Source organism: Bos taurus, chromosome 19 (assembly GCF_002263795.3).
Source record: "Bos taurus isolate L1 Dominette 01449 registration number 42190680 breed Hereford chromosome 19, ARS-UCD2.0, whole genome shotgun sequence".
Classification (NCBI taxonomy): domain Eukaryota; kingdom Metazoa; phylum Chordata; class Mammalia; order Artiodactyla; family Bovidae; genus Bos; species Bos taurus.
This window is the reverse complement of record NC_037346.1, coordinates 27,841,100-27,852,357: the sequence shown is the minus strand read 5'-3', so window position 1 is coordinate 27,852,357 and position 11,258 is coordinate 27,841,100. Positions and strand designations below refer to the sequence as shown.

General features: G+C 45.9%; 7 non-coding genes across 7 annotated transcripts; 6 read left to right on the top strand and 1 right to left on the bottom strand.

Annotated features, from left to right (window-relative positions):
* Positions 1 to 122: 122 nt before the first annotated feature.
* Positions 123 to 196, top strand: TRNAI-AAU (transfer RNA isoleucine (anticodon AAU)). The gene has a single exon. It is a non-coding gene; the product is annotated as a tRNA-Ile (tRNA).
* Positions 197 to 692: 496 nt separating this feature from the next.
* Positions 693 to 774, top strand: TRNAS-AGA (transfer RNA serine (anticodon AGA)). Its single transcript has one exon. It is a non-coding gene; the product is annotated as a tRNA-Ser (tRNA).
* A 284-nt stretch (positions 775 to 1,058) lies between these two features.
* Positions 1,059 to 1,132, top strand: TRNAT-AGU (transfer RNA threonine (anticodon AGU)). The gene has a single exon. It is a non-coding gene; the product is annotated as a tRNA-Thr (tRNA).
* Positions 1,133 to 4,544: 3,412 nt separating this feature from the next.
* TRNAP-CGG (transfer RNA proline (anticodon CGG)) lies at positions 4,545 to 4,616 on the top strand. The gene has a single exon. It is a non-coding gene; the product is annotated as a tRNA-Pro (tRNA).
* Positions 4,617 to 5,224: 608 nt separating this feature from the next.
* On the top strand, positions 5,225 to 5,296 carry TRNAD-GUC (transfer RNA aspartic acid (anticodon GUC)). The gene has a single exon. It is a non-coding gene; the product is annotated as a tRNA-Asp (tRNA).
* Positions 5,297 to 5,717: 421 nt separating this feature from the next.
* TRNAG-UCC (transfer RNA glycine (anticodon UCC)) lies at positions 5,718 to 5,789 on the bottom strand. Its single transcript has one exon. It is a non-coding gene; the product is annotated as a tRNA-Gly (tRNA).
* Positions 5,790 to 6,400: 611 nt separating this feature from the next.
* TRNAW-CCA (transfer RNA tryptophan (anticodon CCA)) lies at positions 6,401 to 6,472 on the top strand. The gene has a single exon. It is a non-coding gene; the product is annotated as a tRNA-Trp (tRNA).
* The last annotated feature ends 4,786 nt before the right edge of the window (positions 6,473 to 11,258 follow it).

Genomic DNA, 11,258 nt, shown 5'->3' with positions numbered 1-11,258 from the left:
TTTTAGTTCGCGTTTGAGAGGTCTCTGGAGCCTGCTACATAGCAAAGGTTTAGGATTTTAAAAATGGGTTTGCCGTACTTCAGTGATCCATGATACATTCAAAGAACAACACTTAAGCAGCTGGCCGGTTAGCTCAGTTGGTTAGAGCGTGGTGCTAATAACGCCAAGGTCGCGGGTTCGATCCCCGTACGGGCCAGAAAGGCTACTTTTGCTTACTTGTGTCCGACTGCGACCCTATGAACTACAACACGCCAGGCTTCCCTGTTCACAATTGCCCGGAGTTTGAGGTCCACCGATTCGGTGGACTACATTTACTCCTTCCAATATACCCGGGAGTTTGTACCTGGAGCTAGTTACCTTCCCAATCACGAACGACAACGAACCCACTGCTTTTCAAAACCCAAATTGCCCGCTCAGTCCAGGGCTTGGAAGGGCGTTCCGCCGGGCTTAGGGTAGCTTCCGCGTCTGTTCTTCCCTGAGAGTGCGCTGTTGGAGGCGGGCGAGAGAATGGGGGAAGCATCCCGGAAAGTTGGGGCGGGGCCACCAGTGTGAAGTCAATCACAATTCTGCTTTTTGGTGTTCTTGCTGAAAAGTCTCCTAGCCCGGGAAGCACGGAATTATAGAAGAGATAAAGTGTGTGCGGAACTTGGAGACTAAGAAAGGGTGAGAGTGAGTAACACGACAACGCATATGTAGTCGTGGCCGAGTGGTTAAGGCGATGGACTAGAAATCCATTGGGGTCTCCCCGCGCAGGTTCGAATCCTGCCGACTACGATTTCGTTTTTCTTCTTGGACGCGCTCTACAATTACCTGCCTTCTGTCCTAGACCTCTACGGGGATTGATTGATCCAGTCGGTACCACAGACACCCTCCAACCATGTGCTTCTTGCTAAGGTTGAGGTCTTTAATTTTCTTCTTTCAATATCGGGGGCAACTCTTGAATGGATGTTTGATGTCAAACAATGATTTATCAAAATTAAGTTCAGAGAAGTAAATTGTGACCAGGATTCCGGTGGTAAATTTGTGTATACGCCCTTAGAAAACCTTTGTGTGTCTTTGGCGCCGTGGCTTAGTTGGTTAAAGCGCCTGTCTAGTAAACAGGAGATCCTGGGTTCGAATCCCAGCGGTGCCTTTCAAATGAGAGAATGAGTTTGTTTTCTTATCCTAATGAATTAACTGCTTTTAGATCTGAAGACCCAAGGTTGCTATTACTGCGCTCTGAGCGCCCTTATCACCGTTTGAGAGAAGCTCCCCGTGTCCGACTCTTTGCGACCCCATGAATTGCAGCACACCAGGCCTCTCTGTCCATCACCAACTCCCGGAGTTCACCCAAACTCATGTCCATGGAGTCGGTTATGCCATCTAGCCATCTCATCCTCTGTCGTCCCCTTCTCCTCCTGCCCCCAATCCTTCCCAGCATCAGAGTCTTTTCCAATGAGACAACTCTTCGCATGAGATGGCCAAAGTATTGGAGCTTCAGCTTTAGCATCAGCCCTTCCAATGAACACCCAGGACTGATCTCCTTTAGAATGGACTGGTTGGATCTCCTTGTAGTGCAAGGGACTCTCCAACACCGTTAGACTGCTCCAAAACCTTCCGCAGTGACCAGGGAAGAAACCCAATGCAGGCCTGCACCTTCCTTTGCCCAGAGGACGCCACACGGCGCTGGTGCTGGTGAACCAGCCCTGGCAGCCTTCCCACCGCCTTTACATCTTTCTCTACCCCGGGACATCCCTAGAACTTGAGTCGGTTTGTTTTGCTTGGTTCTTCATTAAAGTTCTTTTGGCTTTGAGGCCTCAGAATTATATGTATGTATATATGTTATACGGAGAAGGCAATGGCAACCCACTCCAGTACTCTTGCCTGGAAAATCCCATGGACGGGAGCCTGGTAGGCTACAGTCCATGGGGTCGAGAAGAGTCGGACACGACTGAACGACTTCACTTTCACTTTTCACTTTCATGCATTGGAGAAGGAAATGGCAACCCACTCCAGTGTTCCTGCCTGGAGAATCCCAGGGATAGCGGAGCCTGGTGGGCTGCAGTCTATGGGGTCGCACAGAGTCGGACACGACTGAAGCGACTTAGCAGCAGCAGCAGCAACGGCTAGTATGGCGCCCTCTGGTTCCCGAAAGAGGACGTGAAAGGGCTGGGATCCTGTGGACAGAATGGAAGTAGAAGAGAACATATCTGGTGGGGTCTCCAGGGAGCCGGGGTGGAAGAGCAGCCCACATTTTCGGAGCACTGAAGCCAAGATTGTAAGAGTAGAAGTAAATGCTGCGGAGAAGGAGGCAAGAAGTAGGATCCATGAACAGTTGACAGGGTCCGAACCTTCTTGGAAGTTAGGCAGAAAGGTCTGGACACCATCCTTGGCCTGGGAACCACTGCCAGATGTCTGAGCACAAATTTGGCTTGAAGGACTTGCTATATCGAGATGACAGGTCAAGTAAGTGGAGCAGCACCACCAGGACTAGATTTGTGCCAAGCACTGAACTGCACACTGTGCATGACCAGATGAATAAGGCAAACCTCTTTCCTCATAGGAAGGAGGACGAGGTCACAGCACAGTGCCCCAAGGGCAGTGACTGGGCACTGGGATAAGGTGGAAAAAAGAAGTGGCACCTCATCGAGCCTGATTGTGGAGATTGATCAGGGGAGACTTTTGATCAGGGGAGGCTTTCTGGAGGTGAGTCTTAGACTCTTAAAAAGACCATGTGGAAATTTGCCTGTGTTCTATTAAACACCTTTGTTCTCTAACACCTTTGTTCAATGTCCTGGGAATACAGCAGAGAAAAATAAACACAACAATAATGTTTTTAAAATTAAATGATGTGATATGCTAGGTAAATGCTACATAGAAGAATAACACAAGGGATCAGATAGTATGGGGGTGGGGGGTGGGGAGCAAGGGACTTTCAGGAGGACAGGGTTCGGTTTTAGAAGTGTCAAAGACTTGCACCAATGCAGCTATAGGAGAGATGGAGAGGAGGGGATGAATTCGAGACATGTTTAGTATAAAAAACACACTAGGACTCAGTAACTGATCGGAAGTGGAGTCCGAGGAAAAGGGAGAAGGTCATGATGTTGTCTTCTCAAATTCACCAAGAATATCTTTTCACCCTTTCCCACCCTTTCTCTTTCAAACCACCCATGAGGTGAGGGCCCAGTTATACCTTAGAATTCAGTGTTTCCCTGTAAAGTTTTGACTCCTGTTAAAATGTAAAATATTTGCACCAAAGTTGAAATGACATCAGTTGTTTACACCTTAGTTCTTTGATTCTAAAAGTGAGGTCCATAGATACGGTATGGATTTTTCTAGAAAAGGAAGCCTTCATCGTGTTATATAAGGGCTTTAGGCTTTGGCCTCTGTGCCGATTAAGTGCCTGACAGTAGATAAGAAAGAGATGACCAGAGACTTGGGGAAGGCTGGTGCCCAGGACTGGGGAGACAGAAAATGGAAAAGGCTAGAGGGAGCGTGATGCCTTGCAGCACTCCTCACCCATCTGGAAGGCCTGGGAGGCTGACAGGAAAGGATGGGGTGTTCTCTGCTGCCCTACCCCACTGTCCAGCCAGGGACGCCTGAGAAAGAACAAGCAAAGAGCTGAACCCTTCTCCGAAGTCCCTCCCCTCCCCCGCCCCCCGTCCCCGACCTCCCCGCCTTCCAACGAAGTATCTGTGAGTAGGGCTTTAAGAAGGGGCTGGCTTCACAAACCATAAGACTGGGCTATAAAGCAAGATGGTTCAGTCCAGAGATGCTACGAGGGGGTCGAGTTCAGGGGCAGATCAGAACCCTTCTGGGAAGACACTTAGGAGCAGGAACTAAGCTGGCGAGCAACTGACCCCACCAGGTCCTGCCTGGATGGACTCTTGGCGGCCCCCAAGTGAGAGCAGGCGAAGTGTATTAAAACCTTAGAAACTCGCAGTTTGGAAAGCCGATCCCCTCAACCCGACCTCGCCAGCCGTTCATCTCAATGACGCCCCCTTCGTGGGTCTTCTTGGCCCCAGGAATTATTCCCTCGCCTGGACACTACCCTGCGGTGTGGGGAGACTGTGGGCTCTCGCAGTGTCGGTCGCTCCAGACGCAGGGACCGAAAGAGGGACTGGTGTTCCCAGAGAGATTTCAGGACTCATTAATTGTCCCCAAACAGGCAATTCTACCGCTAGTCTTCAAAACTCTGCGCAGAGCGCTGAGTCCAAGGACGACTGGGAGAAGCAGGAAGAGTGGAGACCCCGGATTACGGAGTGGCACCTGGACAGTGATCCTAGGAAGCAGGTTACACTGGTGCTCGAGGCAGTCCTGGAAGGCTGCTCGTGGGAGAGGCCGAGACCACTCCCTCCCACTTCCCCGACGTTATTTCCTGGGAGGAGTCGAAGCTCGCGGTCAAGAGCAGAGAGAGAATCCCAGACCCCTGCTCCAATGTGTTCTGCATCGGGGCTGGTGGTCCCTGGGTGCGCACCAAGATCAGGCCACCGTGATTCACAGCCCTAGGACCGCAGAAAGCCTGGGACGACCTCTAAAGTCGTCCGCGGTTAGTTTTGTGCGTCGGCTCGTTGGTCTAGGGGTATGATTCTCGCTTCGGGTGCGAGAGGTCCCGGGTTCAAATCCCGGACGAGCCCGGCCTTCTGGTTTTGCAGAAGCCAGACAGAACGCCCTAAAGTGATTCTCACTTGGAAGGGCACTGAGGCTGGGTTGGAAAGGGATCCGAGTGAACTGAGCGCTTCAAAGTGTGCAGGCAGCTCTTTTGTTCTGAGTAGACACTCGGGTGTCAGGAAGGGGCTCACAGTGCACAGTCCTCAGTGTCCCGGGAAGAGGGAAGGCGCCTCCGAACTTGGGCAAGCACTCGCTTTCTGCTCCCCCACATACTGCTTGGTGCCACCCCTCGACCGCCAGAGCCTGGTTGCGGTTTAATTGATGTCCGTCAACTTGTAGTAGTGGATGACAGGTAGTGAAATGGGTTGGGACCTATTCAGTTATGCCTGGGAGAGACCAAGGACTGTCAGAATTCAGGTCTCTGCAGCCTTGGAGGTCTGTGTCTCAGTAACAGCTGCACGTTTTCGCCCTTCTGGGGACTCTCACTCAGTTATCGTCCAGAACGTGCATAGAATTGGGTCAGCATATCTTAGTGGACGGAAGGACAGCATCCCCACCCAGGAACTTCGCCCTTGGTACGCTGAATTCGATAAGATATAGATCAAGGATTTGGAGTAAGAGCACCGCAGCTCACTCCTCGTTAGTATAGTGGTGAGTATCCCCGCCTGTCACGCGGGAGACCGGGGTTCGATTCCCCGACGGGGAGGAGTATGTACATTGTTTTGTCCTTCCTCGTTTTTTACAGCTGTTAAAATCTATGTTTATTTCTGAAGTACCTGTCCCTAGTCATGGGATAGAGATAAAAAGAAGACTGGAAGAAGAAGAAAAGCAGAAGAGGAATGGCTTGTACTGACTCACAAACTCACATTCTAAATTTCAAGTTTATGTTTTATTTCAAGTAACTTTCATTTTAAATGTGCAGCTAAATTAATTGTTCTCTCCATTCAAAACGTTTATGAGCCATTATCCTCACCGTTCAGTAAGCTTATTAGACCCGTTCAGTTGACGATAATTTTAAAAACACAAGAAGGGAGGCAGAAGATAACTACACCAGTGTAATTCATGAGGAATCTTTAAAAAAAAAAAGAAAGAAAGAAAGAAAGAAAAAGCAAAGAGGAAAATAACCTTGCGTTGGCCGGGAATCGAACCCGGGTCAACTGCTTGGAAGGCAGCTATGCTCACCACTATACCACCAACGCTTCACATTATACTGGGATTCCCGGGATTCCTTAATAGTTAGATCTACAGGGTCCTGGTTTCAGTGGTCCAAAACTGGAACTGAATTAAGACCTAGGCCGAGGGAAGGACGAAAGCGACGAGAACATAGAAATAACTGGTGTGGTGTACGAAGCACCCACGTGTGAGCTGCGCTTGCCTCTGGGCACCGCCAGTGCGCTGCAGTCACCAGGCTAGAGACTGATTATAAGCAGATAGAAACCAAAGTATAGAGAGGCCAAGTAAAGGAAGAGCCGAGATTAAATCTAAAATATGCCTAGGGTGCCAGTTGTGCACCGACACTTTATTAGCCCCGGAAGCTCCAGAAATAAATCTCAAACACATGAAATTGTTTCTCTGTTGAGTAACCGAAGACAATGTGCACCAAAGTTAAAGAATTGAGCCTTAAACCAAGTGCCCCTAACTACGATTTATCAGGAGGATGGTTTTAATCCCGCGGTGAGCGCGGGTCCAGCCCACTGGCCGCTAGAAGAACCACGACGACAAACCGGGGTGAGGCCTAAGAATAAAACCCCGCCCATTAATGATGACGATGCATCTGTTCAGGAGAACCGTCAAATCGCGGCCTCGGGAAGGCCTCGTGGCGCAACGGTAGCGCGTCTGACTCCAGATCAGAAGGTTGCGTGTTCAAATCACGTCGGGGTCACAGTGTTATTTTCGGTGGGATAAGCTTTTCAAGTGAGATTTCTTTTTCGGGGGAAAAAAAAAAGCATCGCGTTATTATATGAAAAAATATGGAAACCTGAGTGTTTCTGTAATTTTTTTTCCCTAAAGCATCTGAGTTTTCTCCTAAAACAAAATTTTGAAACTTTTATTTTCATCTTACCGTTTCCTTCAAATCAACCAATTAAAATAGTAATACCATTAATCTCATAGATATTTTAGATATCTTAACACAGAAACTCTTCTTCAATTGTTCACCAATTCTTCTTCAGAAAATATATTTTGGAGCAATAAATGTTTTTTATCGGAAAAAAAGTAGCAATAGTGAATAATTTTAAAGTAATAATGATTGTTCATAGTCCTCTTAAAGGAGTGATTTGATTTTTGGCGGTTTAAGTTCCACTTGCCAGTGGTGTTCATAATTTTGTATTCCATTATTTTCACTTGTCATTGTGATCAGAATAGAATTCTATTGTCTTTGTAATTATCATTTTAAAGAACACCTGAATTCAAGGATAATGCTGTGAGTCATTAAACAATTCTGAAGTTAGACATTCTGGCTATCTTGTTAACTGCAGTTTTGTTTTTTCTCATTATCTAAAATGTTACCATGTACATTCTTTTTTTTTTTTTTTTTTTCGCCTCTGCTGAATTTGGTCTACAACATGAATTCCTGAAACACCAGTTCCAGGGTTCAAAGAGTTCCTTAACTGAACAGCTAACTGTACTGCTGTCCAAAGGTTGTTAATTTTTCAACTAAAAGCGATTTTTCTTTTTTCTTTCATTTTCTCTCTTTTTAAAGGACCAAGTATGTTTTAATTATCGTGTTCTTGTATTTGGTTCACTTTTTTAAATGGTTTTAATCATCTCTGATGTTCTCTCCATGAAGTAAAACATAGGGGTATTAAATAAAATATTTTGTATTTAATTTGTAGAAATCAAGACCATCCCCAAGAAAAAGAAATGCAAAAAAGTAAAATGGCTGTCTGAGGAGGCCTTACAAAGAGCTGTGAAAAGAAGAGAAGGGAAAAGAAAAGGAGAAAAGGAAAGATATAAGCGTCTGAATGCAGAGTTCCAAAGAATAGCAAGGAGAGTTAAGAAAGCCTTGCTCAGTGATCAATGCAGTTGGTGATGGACAGGGAGGGCTGGCGTGCTGCGATTCACCGGGTGGCAAAGAGTCGGATGGGACTGAGCGACTGAACTGAACTGGACTGGAGGCAGATTGGTGGTACTCACTGTGGTCCACAGATTGGTGCCACTTCGTGAAATGTTATTTTCAGGTTCAGGATGAGTAGACAATTTGAGAGTTAAGTATTTAAAAAACTGTTAGAGCATTTGTCAGAGTACTTTTATAAATACTGTGCTATGCTGTGCTTAGTCGCTCAGTCGTAACCAACTCCTTGTGACCCCATGGACTGTAGCCCGCAGAGCTCTTCTGTCCACGGGGGATTCTGCAGGCAAGAATACAGAAGTGGATTGCCATTATAAATACTAGTTATAACCAAAAAATATGTCGTCGTGTAAATTTTATACTTTATTTTTCAAGGAATTTATTTTTAATGTAAATTATAAAAGCATCAATTTGTGATAGATTGAAAATAATTAAATAATTAAAACCGGTTCTTCCCTACTGATCATTTGAGAAGCACTGGGGTAAATAATGGAGATTCTGTTCACTAACTTGAACAGGGAGCTGATGGTTGCCTAGCTGCCAGAACAGATAGGTTTTGTTTTGCTTTGTGTTTTATGAATAATGCAAATCTCGATTTTATACTGGCCCATCAACTATTTCTGAAAGGCCAAATGCCTTCCGATGTAATGTGCAAGTGGGAATTTAAAGACTCCAATGGACAGAGAAACTGTATGGGGATCCATCAGGCATATCCCACCCATGCACAAGGTCCCTGACAGACTCTAGAAAAGTCTCCTTTCACTAGATTATGAGGGATAAAGTATACTGCAAGTGATAGGATCTTTCTAAAGCTCTTCATTAGCTAGTCACTCTATGCTACATATGTGGCACTAAAAAACTCTAAGGCACTGAAATTGAAATGGGATCTCTGATTCTGGGAAGTGGTGTTGGGCTGACCCTGAGTGAAAACAGCATCACGTTTCCAGAAGCAAAATGCTTTTTCACTGGTGGCCACATTCATCAAATCTCTAGAGAGACATCATGCACAGATTTACAACTTTAAAAAAATCACGGGCTCCCAACAATAAAATTGTAAGCAACTGTGGCACCCTGCAGTTTCTACCACTGTGGCCCCTAGCTGCTTTAGCTGTAGGGGCTGGAAGACAAAGTTACTTTATCAGCCGCCTTTGCAGTAGTCATGTGATAGGGAAGCCCGACACAGTTTTAGCCCAGGAGAAATCTACTGAGAACTTTTTTTTTTCGGCCCCAGTGTGTGGCTTCTGGAGATCTTAGTTCCCCCACCAGGGTTTAACCCTGGCCCTCCGCAGTGAGAGCATCGAGTCCTAACCACTGGACCACCAAGGAATTCCTATACTGAGGACTTTTAGAAAGGCTTCTGCTTTGTCTGTTGAAAGAAACAGAGACAGTTGGCATTCATCTTGAAGTCAGAAGGGGAATGTTAAGAGAATCACAGAAGAGGTCAATGCAGACCTCTAACATTGTTCAGTTCCTGAGCCAGCTACATACTGGCTTTTTTTTTCTGGTTTATTGTTGTGGAAGAGAAAATAGATGTCTGTTTTATGTGCCATTGTTAACTGAGTTTCCTATTACTTGTAGCCAAAAGCGTTGTGAACTGATCTAGAAACCCATTTGGATTTATTTAATTTACATTGGGTTGAATCATATGAAATTGGTGTTTTCTGTAGGTCAGATGATTGTCAGTATCGCATCATTCAACCCACATAACTACTAACTCTCTAGATCTGTAGATTCGTATCGGTTAGTATGCTTATAACAGCAAATACCAAAACTCGTAACTTAGTGCATTAGGGAAGGAGACAGATTGGCTCATGGAAGAAAACTTAGTTGCTTTTGTTTTTTTCTCTTTTCACTTAGTCGTGTCCTACTCTTTGCGACCCCATGGACTATAGCCTGCCAGGCTCCTCTGTTCATGGGATTTCCCAGGAAAGAATACCGGAGTGGGTTGCCATGTTCTGCTCCAGGGGATCCCCCCGACAGGGAGTAGAACTAGTGTCTCCTGCTTTCAGTTCAGTTCAGTTCAGTTCAGTCGCTCAGTCGTGTCCGACTCTTTGCTACCCCATGAATCGCAGCACGCCAGGCCTACCTGTCCATCACCAACTCCCGGAGTTCACTCGGACTCACGTCCATTGAGTCAGTGATGCCATCCAGCCATCTCATCCTCTGTCGTCCCCTTCTCCTCCTGCCCCCAATCCCTCCCAGCATCAGAGACTTTTCCAATGAGTCAACTCTTCACATGAGGTGGCCAAAGTACTGGAGTTTCAGCTTTAGCATCAGTCCTTCCAAAGACATCCCAGGGCTGATCTCCTTCAGAATGGACTGGTTGGATCTCCTTGCAGTCCAAGGGACTCTCAAGAGTCTTCTCCAACACCACAGTTCAAAAGCATCAATTCTTCGGTGCTCAGCCTTCTTCACAGTCCAACTCTCACATCCATACATGACCACAGGAAAAACCATAGCCTTGACTAGATGAACCTTTGTTGGCAAAGTAATGTCTGTGCTTTTCAATATGCTATCTAGGTTGGTCATAACTTTCCTTCCAAGGAGTAAGCGTCTTTTAATTTCATGGCTGCAGTCACCATCTGCAGTGATTTTGGAGCCCCAAAAAATAAAGTCTGACACTGTTTGTTTCCACTGTTTCCCCATCTATTTCCCATGAAGTGATAGGACCAGATGCCATGATCTTCGTTTTCTGAATGTTGAGTTTTAAGCCAACTTTTTCACTCTCCTCTTTCACCTTCAAGAGGCTTTTTAGTTCCTCTTCACTTTCTGGCATAAGGGTGGTGTCATCTGCATATCTGAGGTTATTGATATTTCTCCTGGGAATCTTGATTCAGCTTGTGCTTCTTCCAGCCCAGCATTTCTCATGATGTACTCTGCATATAAGTTAAATAAGCAGGGTGACAATATACAGCCTTAACGTACTCCTTTTCCTATTTGGAACCAGTCTGTTGTTCCATGTCCAGTTCTAACTTGCTTCCTGACCTGCATATAGATTTCTCAAGAGGCAGGTCAGGTGGTCTGGTATTCCCATCTCTTTCAGAATTTTCCACAGTTTATTGTGATTCACACAGTCAAAGGCTTTGGCATAGTCAATAAAGCAGAAATAGATGTTTTTCTGGAACTCTCTTGCTTTTTCCATGATCCAGCAGATGTTGGCAATTTGGTCTCTGGTTCCAAACCAGCTTGAACATCTAGAAGTTCACGGTTCACGTATTGCTGAAGCCTGGCTTGGAGAATTTTGAGCATTACTTTACTAGTGTGTGAGATGAGTGCAATTGTGCGGTAGTTTGAGCATTCTTTGGCATTGCCTTTCTTTGGGATTGGAATGAAAACTGACCTTTTCCAGTCCTGTGGCCACTGCTGAGTTTTCCAAATTTGCTGGCATATTGAGTGCAGCACTTTCACAGCATCATCTTTCAGGATTTGGAATAGCTCAACTGGAATTCCATCACCTCCACTAGCTTTGTTCGTAGTGAATGCTTTCTAAGGCCCACTTGACTTCACATTCCAGGATGTCTGGCTCTAGGTGAGTGATCACACCATCGTGATTATCTGGGTCGTGAAGATCTTTTTTGTACAGTTCTTCCAGTTCATA